At 38.2% G+C, this 24,198-nt stretch overlaps 1 long non-coding RNA gene across 3 annotated transcripts in view; it reads right to left on the bottom strand.

The window, feature by feature from the left end:
* The window catches only part of LOC135228801 (uncharacterized), a 69,212-nt gene extending 47,034 nt beyond the window's left edge, over nucleotides 1-22,178 (bottom strand). For 2 of the 3 annotated variants that reach the window (XR_010319660.1, XR_010319658.1), the window contains exons 1-2: nucleotides 22,058-22,178; nucleotides 11,650-11,758 (exon numbers count right to left, since the gene is read on the bottom strand). This is a non-coding gene — a long non-coding RNA (uncharacterized LOC135228801). Of the gene's footprint in view, nucleotides 1-9,287; nucleotides 10,255-11,649; nucleotides 11,759-22,057 lie in introns of those variants that run through there. The other variant, XR_010319659.1, reaches the window with a different exon arrangement.
* Between the last annotated feature and the right edge of the window lie 2,020 nt (nucleotides 22,179-24,198).

Genomic DNA, 24,198 nt, shown 5'->3' with positions numbered 1-24,198 from the left:
CCTGCGTGGGCCCATTTCAGGAGAAAAGGCCCTTGTTGGCAGTCACAACTGTTTCAGCTGTGCAGTGGAAAGGTGGGTGTTTGATATTTCTCACTGCTTTGCCTATTAAACAGGGTCCTCACCTACCCACATCAGGGGCCTAAGGACTGGTGGTTCCACCCATGTCACCTAGCCACCTGTGACAGGGGTCCAAGGATAAGTGGTACCTCCCAGTCCTTACAACCAAAAGCACAGGGTGCCCATGGTCCGACTACAGGACCCACCCACCTGTACGTTCCAGGGAACAGGGACCCGTTCTCCTCACAGATACTTGGGGGATGGCTATCAGCCCCCTGATTCTTCAGATTGTGACCCCCTGCTACAACCAGATACCTGTGCCTAAACCAATCACCCCTGCCCCACTAAGACTGTGGAACAGAGCCGGTACCACACACTTGATGACAAACTACCTGGACACCTGAGCTGAATCCATACAAGAAAAGTGAATGGACTCCTAGACTCATATACCTTATAACAGCTCCAGCCAACTGGTGACACGGTATTAGAGCTTCGAAAGCAAAAATAACCAAGCAGGCTCACTCAAGCAACCTATTTGAGCATATCAAAACAAAACAAAGCAAGAAGCTAGGATACAGTAAGCAAACAAAATAAACTAATAGAATAACTTATATATGGCTCAGAGATAACAGTCAATATCAAATCACATAAAGAAGCAGGCCATGGTCACTTCAACAAGCTCTCAAAACAAAGAATCGAGGGATCTTCTGGATGAAGGTACATTTCTGGAATTACCAAATGCAGAATACAGAAGATTAATATACAGAACTCTTCAAGACATCAGGAAGATCAGGCAATATGTGGAACAAGCCAACGAACACACAGATAAAGCAGCTGAAGAAATTAAAAGGGTTATTCAAGAACATAATGAAAAATCTAATTAGCTGCAAGAATCCATACAGAGACAGCAATCAGAAATTCAGAAGATTAACAATAAAATTACAGAATTACACAACTTGGTAGAAAGTCAGAGGAGCAGAACTGAGCAAGTGGAAGGCAGAATTGGTGAGATTAAACATAAAGCACTTGGCACCGATATAGTTGAAGAAAAATCAGATAAAAAAATGAAGGAACCCTAAGAATCACGTGGGCCTCTATCAATAGAAATAACCCACGAGTGATTGGAGTACCAGAACAGGGAGGGATAACACAAAATACAGAGATAATTGTTGAAGATTTGTTCACAAAAACTTCCCTGATATCATGAAAGATGAGCAGATACCTATGCAAGATGCACATCGAACTCCACATAAGGTAGATGTTAAAAGAAAGTCATCAAGACATATTATAATCAAACTTGCCAAAACCAAAGATAAAAAGAGAATTTTAAGAGCAGCTAGGGATATACAAAAAGTCACCTACAAAGGAGAGCCAATAAGACTAAGCTCAGGCTACTTGGCAGAAACCATGGAAGCAAGGAGGCAATAGGATGACTTATATAAAGCACAGAAGGAAAAAAAAATTGCTAACCAAGAATCATAGATCCAACAAAACTGTCTCTCAAATATAAAGGCAAAATTAGGACATTTCCAGATAAACAGAAGTTTAGGGAATTTGAAAAAGCCAAACCAAAACTACAAGAAATACTAAAGGGAGTTCTTTGGTTAGAAAATCAATAATATCAGGTATCAACCCAAGACTAGAACACTGGACAGAGCAATCAGATGTCAACCCAGATAGGGAAATCATAAAAACAAATACAGATTAAAAAAAAAAAAAGCTCAAAATGGGGAAACAGTGTTGTCATTATGTAAAAGAAGACATCAAACCATAAAGAGGGACTAAGAAATATTAAGGTAACCACAAGGAAGACTAACAATCCTACTCATCCAAATTAAATACAAGAAAAAAATAGAGACTGAGCAGAAACAAAATCAACAGCAACAAATAAGAGGAAAAGACAGTATATAAAGATAAGGTACTCAGCACAAAAAATTAAGTGGGAAAAAGAAACTGTCAACAACACACAAAAAAAGACATCTGAATGACAGCACTAAACTCATACCTATGCATAATTATACTGAATGTAAATGGACTAAATGCACGAACAAAGAGACAGAGAGTGGCAGAATGGGTAAAAAAACATGACCCGTCTATATGCTGCCTAAAAGGGACACACCTTAGACTTAGAAACACAAAGAAACTAAAACTCAAAGGATGGAAAAAAATACATCAAGCAAAAACAATCAAAAAAAGCAGGAGTGGCAATACTCATTTCTGACAAAATAAGACTTTAAAGTTAAATCCACCACAAAGGATAAGGAAGGACACTATATAATGATTAAAGGGACAATATATCAGCAGGATATAACCATATTAAATATTTATGAACCCAATGACAGGCCTGCAAGATACATAAAACAAAGTCTAACAGCACTGAAAACTGAGATAGACAGCTCCACAATTATAGTAGGAGACTTCAACACACCATTTTCGGTGAAGGACAGAACATCCAGGAAGAAGCTCAATAAAGAAACGAAGATCTAAATGCCACAATCAACCAACTCGACCTCACGGACATATAGAGAGCACCCCACCCAACAGCAGCCAGGTATACTTTCTTTTCCAATACGCATGGAACACTCTCTAGAATAGACTATATATTAGGTCATAAAGCAAGTCTTAGCAGAATCCAAAACATTGAAATATTACAAAGCATCTTCTCTGACCATCAGGCCATAAAAGTAAAAATCAATAACAGAAAAAGCAGGGAAAATAAATCAAACATTTGTAAACTGAACAACACCCTGCTCAAAAACGACTGGGTTATAGAAGATATCAAGGATGGAATAAAGAAATCCATAGAATCCAATGAGAATGAAAACACTATCAGGACCTTTCAGACACAGTTAAAGCAGTGCTCAGTGGTCAGTTTATATCAACAAATGCACACATACAAAAAGACGAAAATCAAAAGAAAATCAAAATCAAAGAATCCCTAAAACTTGAACAAATACAAAGAGAGCAACAAAAGAAACCCTCAGACACCAGACAAAAGCAAATAATAAAAATTAGAGCAGAACTAAAAGAAAAAGAGAACAGAAAAACAACTGAAAGAGTTAATAAGACCAAAAGTTAGTTCTTTGAAAAAAACAACAAAATTGATAAACCATTGGCCAACCTGACAAAAGAAAAACAGGAGAGGAAGCAAATAACCCAAATAAGAAATGAGATGGGCAATATTACAGCAGACCCAACTAAAATTAAAAAAATCATATCTGATTAATTCGAAAAATTGTACTCTAACAAATTCGAAAACCTACAGGAAATGGATGAATTTCTAGAAACACACTACCTACCTAAACTAACACAGAGGTAGAACAACTAAATAAACCCATAACAAAAGAAGAGATTGAAAAGGTAATCAAAAAACTCCCAACAAAAAAAAAAGCCCTGGCCCAAACGGCTTCACTGCAGAGTTCCACCAAACTTTCAGAGAAGAGTTAACACCACCACTACTAAAGGTATTTCAGAGCATAGAAAAGGATGGAATACTCCCAAACTCATTCTACGAAGCCAGCATATCCATGATACCAAAACCAGGTAAAGACACCACAAAAAAAGAAAATTACAGGCCTATATCCCTCATAAACTTAGATGCAAAAATCCTCAACAAAATTCTAGCCAATAGAATTCAATGACATATCAAAAAAATAATTCACCATGACCAAGTGGGATTCATACCAGGTATGCAGGGATGTTTAACAGTGTTAGAAAAACAATTAATGTAAGCCAACATATAAATGAAACAAAAGACAAGAATCACATGATTTTATCAATTGATGCAGAAAAGGCATTTGACAAAGTTCAACACCCATTCATGATAAAAACTCTCAGCAAAATAGCAATAGAAGGAAAATTCCTCAACATAATAAAGGGCATTTATACAAAGCCAACAGCCCACATCATCCTAAATGGAGAGATTCTGAAAGTATTCCCCTTGAGAACAGGAACTAGGCAAGGATGCCCTTTATCATCACTTTTATTTAACATTGCGCTGGAGGTCCTAGCCAGAGCAATTAGGCTAGATAAAGAAATAAAGGGCATCCAGGTTGGTAAGGAAGAAGTAAAAGTACCTCTATTTGCAGATGACATGATCTTATATACAGAGAACCCTAAAGAATCCTCAAGAAACCTACTGAAAGTAATAGAAGAGTTCAGCAGAGTGTCAGGACACAAGATAAACATAAAAATCATTGGATTCCTCTACGCCAACAAAAAGGACATTGAAGAGGAAATTGCCAAATCAATACCATTTACAGTAGCCCCCAAGAAGAAAAAATACTTAGGAATAAATGTTACCAGAGATGTAAAAGACCTATACAAAGAAAACTACAAGATACTACTGCAAGAAACCAAAAGAGACCTACATAAGTACAAAAACATGCCTTGGTCATGGATAGAAAGACTTAACATTGTAAAAATGTCTATTCTACCAAAAGCAATCTATAGATACAATGCAATTCCAATCCAAATTCCAACGACATTTTTTAACGAGATGGAGAAACAAATCACCAACTTCATATGCAATGGAAAGAAACCCCGGATAAGTAAAGTATTACTGAAAAAGAAGAACAAAGTGGGAGGCCTCACTGTACCTGATTTTAGAACCTTTTATACCGCCACGGTTTGGTACTGGTACAACAACAGATACATGGACCAATGGAACAGAATTGAGAATCCAGACATAAATCCATCCACATATGAACAGTTGATATTTGACAAAGGACCCAAAACAGTTAAATGGGGAAAAGACAGTCTTTTTAACAAATGGCACTGGCATAACTGGATATCCATCTGCAAAAAAAATGAAACAAGACCCATACCTCACTGCATGCACAAAAACGAGCTCAAAATGGATCAAAGACCTAAATATAAAATCTAAATAAAGATCATGGAAGAAAAAATAGGGACAACACTAGGAGCCCTAATACGTGGCATAAACGGTATAAAAAACATCACTAACAATGCAGAAGAAAAACTAGATAACTGGGAGCTCCTAAAAATCAAACACTTATGCTCATCCAAAGACTTCACCAAAAGAGTAAAAAGACTACCTACAGACTGGGAAAAAGCTTTTAGCTATGACATTTCTCATCAGTGCCTGATCTCTAAAATCTACAGGATACTGCAAAAACTCAACCACAAAAAGACAAACAACCCAATCAAGAAGTGGGCAAAGGATATGAACACACACTTCACTGAAGAAGATATTTCAGGCAGCTAACAGATACATGAGGAAATGCTCACGATCATTAGCCATTAGAGAAATGCAAATCAAAACTACAATGAGATTCCATCTCACTTCAAGAAGGCTGGCATTAATCCAAAAAACATAAAACAATAAATGTTGGAGAGGCTGTGGAGAGATTGGAACACTTCTACACTGCTGGTGGGAATGTTAAATAGTACAACCGCTTTGGAAATCAATTTGGCACTTCCTTAAAAAGCTAGAAATAGAACTACCATATGATCCAGGAATCCCACTCCTTGGAATATATCCTAGAGAAATAAGAGTCTTTACACGAACAGATATATGCACACCCATGTTCACTGCAGCACTGTTTACAATAGCAAAAAGCTGGAAGCAACCAAGGTGCCCATCGACGGACGAATGGATAAATAAATTATGGTATATTCACACAATGGAATACTACGCATCAATACAGAACAGTGAGGAATCTGTGAAACATTTCGTAACATGGAGGAACCTGGAAGGCATTATGCTGAGTGAAATTAGTCAGTTGCCAAAGGACAAATATTGTATGAGATCACTATTATAAGAACTCGAAAAATAGTTTAAACAGAGATGGAAATATTCTTTGATGGTTAGGAGAGTGGGGAGGGAGGGAGGGGGAGGGTTTTTCACTAATTAGATAGTAGATAAGAACTATTTTAGGTGAAGGGAAAGACAACACACAATGTAGGCGAGGTCAGCACAACTGGACTAAACTAAAACCAAAGAAGTTTTCTGAATAAACTGAGTGCTTTTGAAGGCTAGCTTAGAGGTTTGGGGACCATGGTTTCAGGGGACAACTAAATCAATTGGCATAATAAAATCTATTAAGTAAACATTCTGCATACCACTTTGGAGAACGGCGTCTGGGGTCTTAAACGGTAGCAAGCAGCCATCTAAGATGCATCAATTGGTCTCAACCCACCTGGAGCAAAGGAGAATGAAGAACACCAAAGACATAAGGTAATAACATGAAATCACATTCATCCTCCTGCTTTAAACAACTAAGAAAAAAAATGAGCAAAATATCTGAAACAATCGTTTTTCAAACATTGAACAACAAGAAGCAGGACAGTGATCACTGAAATGAAACAAGTTGAGCCCTACTACTGCCTCCAACTTTCTGCCCAAAGAGAATTTCCAGGCTGTGATGCAGGGAAGGGATACCCAAGCAGAGCCCTGTGGTCTCCTTGGGTTGAGAAGACAAAAGTTCAAAGTCCAAGGAGGCCAAGGCGGCCAGAATTGGCAGGGCAGAGTACCAGAGAGAAGAGGGCAGCACAGAAAGAGATTTCTGGAGATATACAGAGGCTTTCTCCTCAAGTGTTCAGGAGAGTACTGATCTTTCCATCCCATGCCTGTCAGGTGTGCCAGTTATCAATGTATTGCCTCTCTCTGTGAGAATAATCCAGGCCTTTTAAACATTTTCCTTTGCAAACTGACACGCAGCTTTGTCAGTAGAGGGCGCTAGGGCACTGTACAGATATGGCAAAGGAAAAGAGTTTTGTTTCCTGTTTGATATGCGCTCACTTTACAGGCTCCTTCTCCGATGTGCTACAACCCTGAATGAATTCATGGATCTAGGAACCAACAGAAAGACAAAAAGACATGTGCCTCCTGACGCAAGAGCACACCATCACCTTATCCTGCCAAAGAGATCAAACCTGAATCTGATCAAGCCTCTGGATCCAGCTGCCAATTTGCAGGAAATACAAAGGGCAAGAGCATCCACCACGAATTGAATTGAATGATACAGGGATGGAGAGATGGACAGATATGTGATAAAGCAAATATAGTCAAATGGTTAATTGTAGAATCTAGGTGATGAATATGAGTGTTCAGTACATAATTCATTGAATTTTTCTTTGTGTTTGAAAATTTTTATAATAAAATGTTGGAAAAAGGCACATCAAGAAATGGTCAAGTCTAAAGCACAGTGTCTAGGGATGTAAACTTGGGTCACAAAACTATACAAGAAACGCACGAAAGCGATTAGTGTAAAAGTCAGGATAAATTTAGCAATGGTTAATGGTGATGGTTGAACAACATGATAAACCTAACTAATGTTTTGTTACCTATATATTTACCACAATAAAAGATACATATATATATAATGTTTTTTAAGGTAGGATAATGGTTAGTTTCAGGAGAAAGAAGGGTGTTACGAATGCGGAGGGACACGTGAAGAGTTTCTGGGGTGGCTGGCCAAATTTTAAGTCTCAACCTGGGTGGAATTTATAAAGGTGTTTCCCTTATAACAATTCATTAAACTGTATATTTGATCTGTGTGGTTAAAAAAAAGTTTTAAAAAGTCCGTACTTCGAACCAGTAATTACACCTATATGAATTTATCCTAAGAAAATAATCAGACAAGAGTACACAATCGTTTGTACAATAACAATAATAGCTATCATTTATTGAGTGCCTACTAAGTATTATGAGTCGGAATTGACTCGACGGCAATGGGTTTGGTTTGGTTTTGGTTTACTATGTACTGGACACTGTTCTAAGCACTTTACAAGTATTATCCTATTTCTCCTCACAACAACCCTTTGTGGTATACACTGTTACTATTCCCATTTATGTATGAGACTCAGAGAAGTAAAAGAATGTGCACTGAAGCCTTAATAGCAGAAAATTGAAAACATCATAATGTAACAGATAAAAAATTGATACATCCATACAATGGAATACTATGAACTTATTATAAAGTATACATACTCTTGCTCTCATGTTCTCTTTCTCGTTTTCTCTCTTTATATATACATACACACACACACACACATACACACACATATTATATATAGTATGAGTATAGAAAACAAGTTCATTACATATAAATAAACTAATGACAAAATTAAAAAGCAGATTACAGAAATTTTATATGTATATATACACACATACACACACATACTGACCGACAGCAACGGGTTTTTTTGTTTTTAATCTCACATAGATTAAAAATATATATCCATAAAAAGAATCCGTTAAAATCGGGAAGATTATGGGGAGACTAGTAGTTAAGAGTTCGGCTGCTAACCAAAATGTTGGCAGTTCAAAGCCACCAGGCTCTCCTTAGAAACCCTATGGGGCAGTTCTACTCTGTCTTGTAGGGTCGCTATGAGTCAGAATCTCCTCGACGGCAAGAGGTCTCGCTTTGTACAACCCTGACGCACAGTTTTCCTGACTTTCAGGCTGGTTTGAGAAGAGGACATAGAACCAAGGATATCATTGCTGATGTCAGATGGATCCTGGCTGAAAGCAAAGAATACCAGAAGGATGTTTACATGTGTTTTATTGACTATGCAAAGGCATTCGACTGTGTGGATCATAACAAATTATGGATAACATTGCGAAGAATGGGAATTCCAGAACACTTAATTGTGCTCATGAGGACCCTTTACATAGATCAAGAGGCGGTTGTTCGGACAGAACAAGGGCGAGGGCATAGTGATTGTTTTAAAGTCAGGAAAGGTGTGCGTCAGGGTTGTATTCTTTCACCATACCGATTTAATCTGTATGCTGAACAAATAATACGAGAAGCTGGACTATATGAAGAAGAATGGGGCATCAGGATTGGAGGAAGACTCATTAACAACCTGTGTTATGCAAATAACACAGCCTTGCTTGCTGAAAGCGAAGAGGACTTGAAGCACTTACTGGTGAAGATCAAAGACCACAGCCTTCAGAATGGCTTACACCTGCACGTAAAGAAAACAAAAATCCTCACAACTGGACCAATGAGCAACATCATGATAAACGGAGAAAAGATTGAAATTGTCAAGGATTTCGTTTTACTTGGATCCACAATCAACAGCCATGGAAGCAGTAGTCAAGAAATCAAATGATACATTGCACTGGACAAATCTGCTGCAACAGACCTTTTCAAAGTGTTAGAAAGCAGAGATGTCACTTTAAGAACTAAGGTGCACCTAACCTAAGCCATGATGTTTTCAATCGCCTCATATGCATGCTGAAGCTGGACAGTGAATAAGGAAGGCCAAACAATTGATGCCTTTGAATTGTGGTGTTGGCCAAGAATACGGAATATACCATGAACTGCAAGAAGAACAAACAAATCTGTTTTGGAAGAAGTACAACCAGAATGCTCCTTAGAAGCAAAGATGGTGAGACTGCATCTTACATATTTTGGACATGTTGTCAGGGGGGATCAATCCCTGGAGAAGGACATTATGGTTGGTAAAGTAGAGGGTCAGCGAAAAAGAGGAAGGCCCTCAACAAGATGGACTGACACGGTGGCTGCAACAATGGGCTCAAGCATAACTACAATTGTGAGGACGGTGCAGGACTGGGCAGTGTTTTGTTCTGTGGTGCACAGGGTTGCTATGAGTTGGAACCAACTTGACAGCACCTAACAATAACAATTCAAAATTGTTGTTTAATGAGATTAATAAAAATGTAAATAGTACAGTAAACCTGTAATTGGGGGAATATTATAATTTCCTTTCTAAATATATTTATGTTAAATAATGGATTTTTTTAAAGAGATAAATAATAATAAAGGTGTCCTTGGATATGGCAAAAATCATCAACATGGTACATGAATGACTGGAATTTAAGAAACACCAGTCCTTTTTTTTTTCTGGAAAAAAAAACAATAGTACCACCATCTACCGTGACTACCAAGCCAGAAACCTGGGAGTCAACCTATACTCCACCCTCTCTTTTCCCCCGCCCATCAGTGATCATGTCCAGGCCCCCCATACAAAATAGGTGAGCTCTACCATGCCAACTCAGCCTCTTCGTTAGCCTCCATGGCAGCCCCTGAGTCACTTCTGTTACCCTCAGGTCCAGCAGGAGACAGTTTGAGAACAAGATAGATTTCAAACAGTGTGATTGGGACTTCAAAGCTAAAGAGATTTGAGTTGGAATCCTACTTCTGCCACTTACTAAGTGTATGACTGGTCAAGTCGCTTAACTTCTCTGCGTTTCAGGGTCCTCATCTGTAAAACAGCAGTAGTAGATTCTAACAACACGGCAATTCTGAGGATTAAATCAGTCACTGCGTGTAGAGTAATGTAACATTGTTCCTGGCGTGTTCGGTATTCTTTTCCATAGCATTGCATAGGAGACCTCCCTCCGTAATCTGGCTTCTGCCTACCTCCTTTCTAGCTTAATCTCTAGCTGCAACCCCCATACCTCAAACCTTATGCCACAGACATGCTCAACTACTCAGTTCCCCAATCACAGCATGCTGTTTCACACTTCCAATCTCCTGATCACACTAATTTCTCTGCTAGAAATGCTCACCTCTCCATTTGCCTAACAAATACCTTTTCATTCCCTCTATTACATACCCCGAATCGACTTAATGACAATAATTTGGTTTTTTTTCTTTTATTGCTCCTTATATAGTCTCCTATCATATAACATTTAATGCACTCTCTCGTTTACATGTCTATCTGTCTACTTATGAATGTGAACTTCTAGAGGACAGGAACCACATCTACATGTCTTTGTATCCCCAACACAAAACCTAGCACAAAGCCTAGAAGATGGCGCCACTACCAGGAATCATCAAGACGACCAAGTCATGGCAACTCCACAGGGTTTTCAATGGATGATTTTTTAGAAGTAGATCACCAGGCCTTTCTTCCATGGCACCTCTGGGTAGACTCAAACTGCCAACTTTTCAGTTAGCAGCTGAGCATGTTAACTATTTGCCCTACCCAGGGACTCCTAGAAGATGGTTGGTGCCCCATTAATGTTTGCTAAATAACAATAATAAACAAAAAAAAAAACAAACCCAGTGCTGTTGAGTTGATTCCGATAATAGTTTTCAGCACTTACACTGATAACGTAAGCATATTTTAATACGCCACTTTGGGTAAAAAAACATCCTATCAGAAATCCACGGAGCCTTGGTGGCACAGTAGCTAAACGCTCGGCTGCTAACTGAAAGGTTTATGGTCCAAAACCACCAACTGCTCCATGGGAGAAGATGTGGCAGTGTGTTTCTGTAAAGATTTACAGCCTTGGAAACCCTACAGGGCAATTCTACTCTGTCGTATATGGTTGCTATGAGTTGGAATCAACTTGACAGCAATGAGTTTGGTTTTGGGTTACCGGAAATTCTAGCGTACAGCACTTTTTTCCATTTTCCATATAACGACACCATGTTACCAGCATATTATCCATAATCCTAAGTATAAATGTTTTTAAAATAAAAGTTTTAACAAGCACCTCACATCAAACAATACTAACATCACCCTACATATATTTAAGTTTTCAATCAAGATGACATTGCAAAAATAAATGGTATACAATTTCAAATATCTATTAGAAGTCCTTCTGAAAGGAATTGAAACATTAAGTCGTTATTTTACATGCCAGCCTACCACTGATGTTGATGACTGTGTTGCATTCCTTTCTTCAAAAAGGTCAGCTTGTTCTTTTGGTCTTCATTTGCTGGATCATAAGATTTTACACAAACTTTTATACATGCTTCTGTTTGGATAAAAGAGAACTGTTAAAAAATAATTAAAAATTCTTAAGAAACTTGACTAAATTGTACAAATCAAATGTCACAAAATGAGCACTTTATCTTACAGGTAAAACTTTTGTTCAAAGACTTCAGTATGCCATCATTCTCAACACTATCTCCTCTAAGTTTTGATTCATACCTGAAATGGTTACTCTACACACACATACAATTGAGTGCACAGACGATGAGTGAAATCTAAATAAGCTCTATGGATTACACTAATGTCCATTTCCTGGTTTGGGTCTTGTACTACAGTCCTGGGAGATGTTACCATTGAGCCAACCTGGGTGAAGGACACATGAGACCTCTCTGTATGCTTTTGGCAATTTCCTGTGACTCTACAACTATTGCAAAATAAAGTTTCTTTTTTAAAGTTAAGGAGCCGTGGTGGAGCAATAGTTAAAGCACTCAGCCGCTAACCGAAAGGTCAGCCATTCAAACCCACCAGCAGCTAGCTCTGCAGGAGGATGATGTGACAAACTGCTTCCATAAAGAGTACAGCCTTGGAAACCCTATGGGGCAGCTCTACTCTGTCATATAGCTTTGCTATGACTCGGAATCAACTGCACAGCACACAACAACGTCTGATGCCTCACAATTATATATATGTTAAAACTGATCAAATTATATACATTAAATCTGTTCAATTTATTGTACTTCAGTTATACTTCAATAAAGTTGGGGGGGAAAGGAGAAAAAGTTAATGCCTCAATAATAACTGCTTATGAAAACATCTTAATTCCGTGAAGGCAGTATCAAAAGACAGTGAGATTCCACTTACATCTGCTTATATCACCCTATCCACAGAACAATAAATTAAGCTTTTTTCTTTATGAAACTTCAAAGAAAAAAATCTTTATTTGGGATCACTAACTACTATGGATAGCTTAAAAAGCATATTTTAATGCATTCTTCTGGCAATGCCAGATTCTACCTCCTTTTCTTTCAGAGGCATAGGGAGGGTAGAGTCCTCAGGGACAATCTTGAATTCACGCCCACAATTCCAAGATGAATAGAAATTGATAGCAGCGATGCATCAGCATAAACACCTTCCCCCCTCCTGGCTGGCTACCTCAGTAAGGCACCTTTCATATCTGTGGCACCCAGAATGTCATTCCGCACCTCATCTGGCACCCCCTTGGACTTTCACCCAGCGGCAAGTGCCCCCCTCTTCCTCCCTCGCTATCCCTCTGTTTTCTTTTTCTCTACCTCCTTTTAAAACAAAGAATCTTTGGTATAATTAGAAGTAGTCACTTTTGAGAAGATTCATTTTCAAATAAGATCTAACAATGAAATCAGCTGAATAACCTCATAAGAAGATGTTATTCTTTCTCCAAATGGTACTTGTTCAAGATTTTCAGATCTTTTCTTTCCAGAGTCCTGACAGAAGTGAAAGGTAAAACAGGTTCTTAAAATTATCTATATGAGACCAAACAGTCACCATTTACTCAAAAGAAAAGACAAGAAGACAAAGGAATAGAGAAACTAGATTACTGGAAACAGAACAACCAGAATAGAAATAATAAGGTTGACACACTATGAAAAATATAACCAATGTCACTTAACAAAGTGTGTACAAATTGTTAAATGGCAACCTAATTTGATGTGTAAACTTTCACCGAAAACACAAAAAAATATTTTAATTAAAAAAAAAAAGCGAGGGCGGGGCCAAGATGGCGGACTAGGTGGACGCTACCGCGGATCCCTCTTGCAACAAAGACTCGGAAAAACAAGTGAATCGATCACATACATTACGAACTCTGAACAACAAGCACAGACTTAGAGACGGAAAACGAACAAATACAGGCAGACAGCAACCGTTTTCAGAACTAGGAGCCAGCGTACCAGGCAGGTGACCTTCAGAGCCCGATCTGGGGCAGAGCCCAGGGGGGCAGACGGCACAGACAAGGGGCCCAGCCCTACCCCCCCAAACCCATCCCCAGAGAGAGTCTAGCTGGTTGGCGCGGGCGGCGTAGAGGCGCAGCCGGAGGGAGAAGCACCCGGGAGGCAGTGACTGATCTTGGAGTGGGGAGAGAAGCGTCCCAGCCCGGGAGCCGTCCCGCCGGGAGTTTGGCGGGAAGCGGGTGGGGCGTGAGCGGGGGCGGGGGAGAGTCAGCTATATTTCCCTAAAGCGACCCCGGGGCGGGGCCCACACGTTCGTGCGGGGGGACGCCCACCCAGTTCGTGCGTGTGGCGCGGTGCACCAGAGGGAGAAGTCACCGAGAGGAAGTGACTGGTCTTGGAGCAGGGAGAGCAGCGTCCCAGCCGGGGAGCCGTCCCGCCGGGATTCTGGCGAAAGCAGGCGGGGCGTGAGCGTGGGGTCCAATTATATTCCCCTGAATTGACCCAGGGGGCAGGCCCACCTGGTCGTGCGGGTGACGCCCACCCAGTTCACGCGAGCAGTGCCGTGCACCGGAGGGAGAAGTCCCTGGGAGGAAGTGACTGGTCTCCGAGTGGGGAGAGTAGCGTCCCAACCGGGGAGCCGTCCCGCCCGGATTTTGGCGGACGGGGGCGGAGCGTGAACGCAGTGATCAGCTCTATATTCTGTGGTGCTACACTCCTAGCTCTCTGATCGCACCCCCACCCTCCCCAGGCGGCTCCATTAACATCCGAATACCTGGAGCCAGAGGGAGAATTCAGATAGGGATTTGACTGCATTTTTTTTAGCTGATTACCTGGAAAATCTAGTTTCCCAGTGATGGCTCGGAGACAGCAGTCCATATCAAACCACATAAAGAAACAGACCATGACAGCTTCTCCAACCCCCCAAACAAAAGAATCAAAATCTTTCCCAAATGAAGATACAATCCTGGAATTATCAGATACAGAATATAAAAAACTAATTTACAGAATGCTTAAAGATATCACAAATGAAATTAGGATAAATGCAGAAAAAGCCAAGGAACACACTGATAAAACTGTTGAAGAACTCAAAAAGATTATTCAAGAACATAGTGGAAAAATTAATAAGTTGCAAGAATCCATAGAGAGACAGCATGTAGAAATCCAAAAGATTAACAATAAAATTACAGAATTTGACAATGCAACAGGAAGTCAGAGGAGCAGACTCGAGCAATTAGAATGTAGACTGGGACTTCTGGAGGACCAGGGAATCAACACCAACATAGCTGAAAAAAAATCAGATAAAAGAATTTAAAAAAATGAAGAAACACTGAGAATCATGTGGGACTCTATCAAGAAGGATAACTTGCAAGTGATTGGAGTCCCAGAACAGGGAGGGGGGACAGAAAACACAGAGAAAATAGTTGAAGAACTCCTGACACAAAACTTCCCTGACATCATGAAAGACGAAAGGATATCGATCCAAGATGCTCATCGAACCCCATTTAAGATTGATCCAAAAAGAAAAACACCAAGACATATTATCATCAAACTTGCCAAAACCAAAGACAAACAGAAAATTTTAAAAGCAGCCAGGGAGAAAAGAAAGGTTTCCTTCAAGGGAGAATCAATAAGAATAAGTTCAGACTACTCAGCAGAAACCATGCAGGCAAGAAGGGAATGGGACGACGTATACAGAGCACTGAAGGAGAAAAACTGCCAACCAAGGATCATATATCCAGCAAAACTCTCTCTGAAATATGAAGGAGAAATTAAGATATTTACAGATAAACACAAGTTTAGAGAATTTGCAAAAACTAAACCAAGACTGCAAGAAATGCTAAAGGAGATTGTTTGGCCTGATGACCAATAATATCAGGTACCAGCACAATACAAGGTCACAAAACAGAACGTCCTGATATCAACGCGACTCAAATAGGGAAAGCACAAAAACAAACAAATTAAGACTAATTCTAAAAAATAAATAAATAAACAAAATAATACACATAACAGGAAATCATGGAAATCAATAGATAAACGATCACAATAATCAAAAAGAGGGACTAAATATAGGAGGCATTGAACTGCCAGATGGAGAGTGATACAAGGCGATATAGAAGGATACAAGTTAGGTTTTTACTTAGAAAAACAGGGGTAAATAATAAGGTAACCACAAAAAGGAATATCAATTCCATAACTCAAGAAAAAAGCCAAGAAAAACGTAACGACTCAACAAACACAAAGTTAAACATTATGAAAATGAGGATCTCACAAGCTACTAAGAAAAACGTCTCAGCACAAAAAAGCATGTGGAAAAATGAAATGGCCAACAACACACATGAAAAGGCATCAAAATGACAGCACTAAAAACTTATTTATCTATAATTACGCTGAATGTAAATGGACTAAATGCACCAGTAAAGAGACAGAGAGTCACGGACTGGATAAAGAAACACGATCCATCTATATGCTGCCTACAAGAGACACACCTTAGACTTAGAGACACAAACAAACTAAAACTCAAAGGATGGAAAAAAATATATCAAGCAAACGATAAGCAAAAAAGAAGAGGAGTAGCAATAGTAATTTCTGACAAAATAGACTTTAGACTTAAATTCGCCACAAAGGATAAAGAAGGACACTATACAATGATAAAAGGGACAATTGATCAGGAAGACATAACCATATTAAACATTTATGCACCCAATGACAGGGCTGCAAGATACATAAATCAAATTTTAACAGAACTGAAAAGTGAGATAGACACCTCCACATTTATAGTAGGAGACTTCAACACACCACTTTCGGAGAAGGACAGGACATCCAGTAAGAAGCTCAATAGAGACACGGAAGACCTACTTACAACAATCAACCAACTTGACCTCATCGACTTATACAGAACTCTCCACCCAACTGCTGCAAAATATACTTTTTTTTCTAGTGCACATGGAACATTCTCTAGAAAAGACCACATATTAGGTCATAAAACAAATCTTTGCAGAATCCAAAACATCGAAATATTACAAAGCATCTTCTCAGACCACAACGCAATGAAGCTAGAAATCAATCACAGAAAAACTAGGGAAAAGAAATCAAATACTTGGAAAATGAACAATACCCTCCTGAAAAAAGACTGGGTTATAGAAGACATCAAGGAGGGAATAAGGAAATTCTTAGAAACCAACGAGAATGAAAATACTTCCTATCAAAACCTCTGGGACACAGCAAAAGCAGTGCTCCGAGGCCAATTTATATCGATAAATGCACACATACAAAAAGAAGAAAGAGCCAAAATCAGAGAACTGTCCCGACAACTTGAACAAATAGAAACTGAGCAACAAAAGAACCCATCAGGCACCAGAAGAAAACAAATAATAAAAATTAGAGCTGAACTAAATGAATTAGAGAACAGAAAAACAATTGAAAGAATTAACAAAGCCAAAAGCTGGTTCTTTGAAAAAATTAACAAAATTGATAAGCCACTGGCCAGAATGACGAAAGAAAAACAGGAAAGGAAACAAAGAACCCAAATAAGAAACAAGAAGGACCACATCACAACAGAGCCAAATGAAATTAAAAGAATCATTTCAGATTACTACGAAAAATTGTACTCTAACAAATTTGAAAACCTAGAAGAAATGGATAAATTCTTGGAACAATACTACCTACCTAAACTAACACATTCAGAAGTAGAACAACTAAATAGACCCATAACAAAAAGAGAGATTGAAACGGTAATCAAAAAACTTCCAACAAAAAAAAGTCCTGGCCCAGACGGCTTCACTGCAGAGTTCTACCAAACCTTCAGAGAAGACTTAACACCATTACTATTGAAGGTATTTCAAAGCATAGAAAAAGACGGAATACTACCCAACTCATTCTATGAAGCTACCATCTCCCTGATACCAAAACCAGGTAAAGACATTACAAAAAAAGAAAATTTTAGACCTATATCCCTCATGAACATAGATGCAAAAATCCTCAACAAAATTCTAGCCAATAGAATCCAACAACACATCAAAAAAATAATTCACCACGATCAAGTGGGATTTATACCAGGTATGCAAGGCTGGTTTAATATTAGAAAAACCTTAGTGTAATCCATCACATAAATAAAACAAAAGATGAAAACCACATGATCTTATCAATAGATGCAGAAAAGGCATTTGACAAAGTTCAACACCCATTTATGATAAAAACTCTTACCAAAATAGGAATTGAAGGAAAATTCCTCAACATAATAAAGGGCATCTATGCAAAGCCAACAGCCAATATCACTCTAAATGGAGAGAACCTGAAAGCATTTCCCTTGAGAATGGGAACCAGACAAGGATGCCCTTTATCACCGCTCTGATTCAACATCGTACTTGAAGTCCTAGCCAGGGCAATTAGGCTAGACAAAGAAATAAAGGGTATCCAGATTGGTAAGGAGGAAGTAAAGCTATCACTATTTGCAGATGACATGATCGTATACATGGAAAACCCTAAGGAATCCTCCAGAAAACTACTGAAACTAACAGAAGAGTTTGGAAGAGTCTCAGGTTATAAAATAAACATACAAAAATCACTTGGATTCCTCTACATCAACAAAAAGAACACCGAAGAGGAAATAACCAAATCAATACCATTCACAGTAGCCCCCAAGAAGATAAAATACTTAGGAATAAATCTTACCAAGGATGTAAAAGACCTATACAAAGAAAACTATAAAACTCTGCTACAAGAAATTCAAAAGGACATACTTAAGGGGAAAAACATACCCTGCTCATGGATAGGATGACTTAACATAGTAAAAATGTCTATTCTACCAAAAGCCATCTATACATATAACGCACTTCCAATCCAAATACCAATGTCATATTTTAAGGGGATAGAGAAACAAATCACTAATTTCATATGGAAGGGAAAGAACCCCCGGATAAGCAAAACATTACTGAAAAAGAAGAAGAAAGTGGGAGGCCTCACTTTACCTGATTTCAGAACCTATTATACAGCTACAGTAGTCAAAACAGCCTGGTACTGGTACAACAACAGGCACATAGACCAATGGAACAGAATTGAGAACCCAGATATAAATCCATCCACGTATGAGCAGCTGATATTTGACAAAGGACCAGTGTCAGTCAATTGGGGAAAAGATAGCCTTTTTAACAAATGGTGCTGGCATAACTGGATATCCATTTGCAAAAGAATGAAACAGGACCCATACCTGACACCTTGCACAAAAACTAACTCCAAGTGGATCAAAGACCTAAACATAAAGACTAAAACGATAAAGATCATGGAAGAAAAAATAGGATCAACCCTAGGAGCCCTAATACAGGGCATAAACAGAATACAAAACATTACCAAAAATGATGAAGAGAAACCAGATAACTGGGAGCTCCTAAAAATCAAACACCTATGCTCATCCAAAGACTTCACCAAAAGAGTAAAAAGACCACCTACAGACTGGGAAAGAATATTCAGCTATGACATCTCAGACCAGTGCCTGATCTCTAAAATCTACATGATTCTGTCAAAACTCAACCACAAAAAGACAAACAACCCAATCAAGAAGTGGGCAAAGGATATGAACACACATTTCACTAAAGAAGATATTCAGGCAGCCAACAGATACATGAGAAAATGCTCCCGATCATTAGCCATTAGAGAAATGCAAATTAAAACTACAATGAGATTCCATCTGACACCAACTAGACTGGCATTAATCCAAAAAACACAAAATAATAAATGTTGGAGAGGCTGCGGAGAGATTGGAACTCTCATACACTGCTGGTGGGATTGTAAAATGGTACAACCACTTTGGAAATCCATCTGGCGTTATCTTAAACAGTTAGAAATAGAACTACCATACAACCCAGAAATCCCACTCCTCGGAATATACCCTAGAGATACAAGAGCCTTCACAGAAACAGATATATGCACACCCATGTTTATTGCAGCTCTGTTTACAATAGCAAAAAGCTGGAAGCAACCAAGATGTCCGTCAACGGATGAATGGGTAAATAAATTGTGGTATATTCACACAATGGAATACTACGCATCGATAAAGAACAGTGACGAATCTCTGAAACATTTCATAACATGGAGGAATCTGGAAGGCATTATGCTGAGCGAAATGAGTCAGAGGCAAAAGGACAAATATTGTATAAGACCACTATTATAAGATCTTGAGAAATAGAAAAAACGGAGAAGAACACATACTTTTGTGGTTACAAAGGGGGGAGGGAGGGAGGGAGGGAGAGGGCTTTTTATTGATCAATCTGTAGATAAGAACTGCTTTGGGTGAAGGGAAAGACAACACTCAATACAAGGAAGGTCAGCCTAATTGGACTGGACTAAAAGCAAAGAGGTTTCCGGGAGAAAATGAAAGCATCAAAGGTCAGCGGAGCAGGGGCTGGGGTCTGGGGAACTTGGTTTGAGGGGACTTCTAAGTCAATGGGCAAAATAATTCTATTATGAAAACATTCTGCAACCCACTTTGAAATGTGGCGTCTGGGGTCCTAAATGCCAACAAGCGGCCATCTAAGATGCATCAATTGGTCTCAACCCACCTGGATCAAAGGAGAATGAAGAACACCAAGGTCACATGATAACTAAGAGCCCAAGAGACGGAAAGTGCCACATGAACCAGAGACTGACATCATTCTGAGACCAGAAGAACTAGTTGGTGCCTGGCCACAATCGATGACTGCCCCGATAGGGAGCACAACAGAGAACCCGTGAGGGAGCAGGAGATCAGTGGGATGCAGACTCCGAATTCTCATAAAAGGACCATACTTAATGGTCTGACTGAGACTAGAGAAATCCTGGCGGTCATGGTCCCCAAACCTTCTGTTGACCCAGGACAGGAACCATCCCCGAAGACAAGTCATCAGACATGAAAGGGACTGGACAGTGGGTAGGAGAGAGATGCTGATGAAGAGTGAGCTATTTGTATCAGGTGAACACTTGAGACTGTGTTGGCATCTCCTGTCTGGAGGGGGGATGGGAGGATAGAGAGAGTTGGAAGCTGGCAAAATTGTCACGAAAGGAGAGACTGGAAGGGCTGACTCATTAGGGGGAGAGCAAGTGGGAGTACGGAGTAAGGTGTATATAAACTTATATGTGACAGACTGATTGGATTTGTAAACGTTCACTTGAAGCTCAATAAAAGTTAATTAAAAAAAAAAAGCTGTAAGAGGTTCAAGTAAGGTAAAAATATCAGCAAAGAAATCAACCTTTGCAATTTATCTAGCCCCTCCACTGTTAATGGTAGATCCTTCTAAAAATATGACCCAGAATGCGTCCAATTAATATACTGTATTAGATATTTCTCTTTACATTGTTTAACCTTGGATAATGATGAATTCATTATTGAAAATGCTTGTGGTACGGCTTGTGAGTTTTTAAATGTAGGAAATCACAATCTTTAAAAAGAAGAAAACAATATTATTTTCAGGGTTAAACTGCAAATTACATAAAAATAAGGAAACCAAAAGTTTAAAGCTTGTACTAATTCTGGAGATTTAGAAACTGCAATTACCAGTTCTGATTAAATACAAAAAACAAAAAAAGTTGCCATCGAGGCGACTCTGACTCACAGCAACCCTACAGAACAGAGTAGAGCTGCCCCATACAGTTTCCAAGGAGCGCCTGATGGATTCAGAATGCCAGCCTTTCGGTTAGCGGCCATAGCTCTTAACCACTACCCACCAGGTTTCCTTTCTGATCAAAGGGATCTTAAAAACAAAGGGCCCCTCTCCCGAACACATTCCCACACTCAGAAATCAGAAGGCAACTAGGTGAAAAAATTACAACTGCCTTTAAGTAAATTTAAATATAAAATGGCTTAAGTAGAAGATAAAATAAATACTAGTCCTGTATAATATTTTAAATACTCGTACTAGCACTCTACATTTGTATGCGGTATTTTAATGACAATCAGACATAACTTGATTTCTGCTTTGTTAGAAGAAATAAAGTAATACCATAGGGAACTATAATCATTTTTTCTAAAAAGCATATTATTTATTGTTATTCCTCAAATGATGCATCATATTTAATTTTAATCATATAACTACTCATGACTAAACTAAGCACCTTCAGCCATTAAAAAAACTTAGCATACACCTATCTATTCCATGTTTTGCAAATAATCTGCAACTCTCCAAAAATATGTTTTCTAATTCCAAAATGTAGTAGATTTAAACCTTGCCTACCTTAGAAAGAAAAATCAAGTATAACAATTTCCTAATTTTTTAAGCATTTGCCTCACATTGAGAACTCTCTATTCAAATATTTTTTCCTTGTCACCTTTATTAAAAAATTACCACAACATTTATTAATACATTCAGGGCTTTCATTCGCTATCTTTAAAAAAAGTTAAGGCACATTTTAACACAATTATATCATACCATACTTCATACCACACTTACGTATCATATTCATAAGGTAGCACAAATTCCACTGAGTCTATTATATTCTTAAATAGTTTGATGACTAAAAGAAAGGAAAAAATTCATTAATAACACAAGGTAAGATAAGGTATCACTTGAAAAATCCATAATGAAGTAAATGAAAGGTAATTAGGCTTATTGCTACCATCATTTTATAATTACTGTATACTTAAAAAAAATTTTTTTTTACAAATTTGTAACTTAGTACTGTTATAGATTTTAAACAGAGTATTAGAAATTTATAACATTTCATTTATCTAGCACCACTGGGTTCTCTGGATACATAAATTTTTCAGATACCTCTGCCATTCTTAACCTTGTATAAATTATTGAACCCTTGGAGAACATGACGAAAGTACTGGCTTCTCTTTCCAAAAAAACACACATATTCACCAAATCCTCTTTTCAGTTTTAAAAGGCTTCATAGAGCCCATGGAGTCCATGGAATGCATCATATTCTCCAAGGGTTAATTAAAGCTACCTGCGTAAGTACTTTTCTTGTATTATTTTAACCATTTTTATAAGAATCATTCTAAAATACACTTCACTCTTTCCTATTTTAAACAGAACATATGATGACAATTTAACTTCCTTGATGATGCAGGGTTATTTTAAATATCAATGATTGTACCTGCTTTAACACTGTGATATCCTCAGGATCAAATGGGACCAGAAGAGCTCTTTGCCCTAAAACTAAACGTTTGTAAAGTTGTTATGTCTCTTTCGTTCAGGTTGTCAGCTGTTATCTGCCAGAGAACAGGGCTTCAATTTGTGGAAGTAAATAGCCATACATTAAAACTAGGTATAAAAGTACATCTGAGGGCATGAGATTTAGTTCATGAACATTTTGACATCTACTCTGGCTCTTCACTGGCTATTTCTGGTTAATTCCTAGATCTCAGCTTTGTTCCTGATAGGTAACCAGATTTGATTTTTAAACCACTAAAACAGCAGAACTTGGGTAATAACTATCCTTTTTGAAAACTCCACGGGCTGCGAAAAGAAAAAAAAATTAAACATCTGTTATCAGCTTTACCGTAAATTTAGTTTGTTTTTTTTTTTAAGGAGAAGATACAGAAAATTATCAAGTTTGGGAACAAATATAAATGGAACTACGATAACTCTGCAAAATAAGAGAATTCTACATGCACGTAGTGAAATCTACTCAGAAACTTATCAATGGCAACATATCACTTATATAAAGGTGAACAGGCAAAAGTTTCTGAAAGAAAATTAAAAGAAATAGAGAATAGAAAAACAACTGAAAGAGTTAACAAGACCAAAAGCTAGTTCTTTGAAAAGATCGACAGAATCGATAAACCACTAGCAAAACTTAACAAAAGAAAAACAGGAGAGGAAGCAAATAACCTAAATAAGAAATGAGATGGGTTATATCACAAATGACCCAACTGAAATTAAAAGAATCATAACAGAATACCATGAAAAACTGTACTCTAACAAATTTGAAAACTTAGGAGAAATGGACAAATTTCTACAAGCACAGTACCTACTTAAACTAACACAAACAGAGGTAGAACAACTAAATGAACGCATAACAAGAGAAGAGATTTAAAAGGCAATTAAAAACCTCCCAACAACAAAAAAAAAAAACCCTGGCTTGGATGGCTTCACTGGAGAATTCTACCAAACTTTCAGAGAAGAGTTAACACCACTACTACTAAAGGTATTTCAGAGCATAGAAAAGGATACGATACTCCCAAACTCATTCTATGAAGAAAGCATAACCCTGATACCAAAACCAGTAAAGACATCACAAAAAAGGAACATTACAGAGCAATATCCCTAATGAACATAGATTCAAAAATCCTCTATAGAATTCTAGCCAATAGAATTCAACAACATATCAGAAAAATAATTCATTATGACCAAGTGGCATTCATACCAGGTATGCAGGGATGGTTCAACATTAGCAAAACAATCAATGCAATCCATCATATAAATAAAAGACAAGAACCACATGATCTTATCAATTGATGCAGAAAAGTCATTTGACAAAGTTCAACATTCATTCATGATAAAAACTCTCAGCAACATATGAATAGAAGGGAAATTCCTCTCCATAATAAACGGCATTTATACAAAGCCAACAGCCAGCATCA

This window comes from Loxodonta africana, chromosome X (assembly GCF_030014295.1).
Source record: "Loxodonta africana isolate mLoxAfr1 chromosome X, mLoxAfr1.hap2, whole genome shotgun sequence".
Taxonomy (NCBI): domain Eukaryota; kingdom Metazoa; phylum Chordata; class Mammalia; order Proboscidea; family Elephantidae; genus Loxodonta; species Loxodonta africana.
Note: the sequence above shows the minus strand (reverse complement) of the source record. Positions and strands in the feature narration are given on the sequence as shown.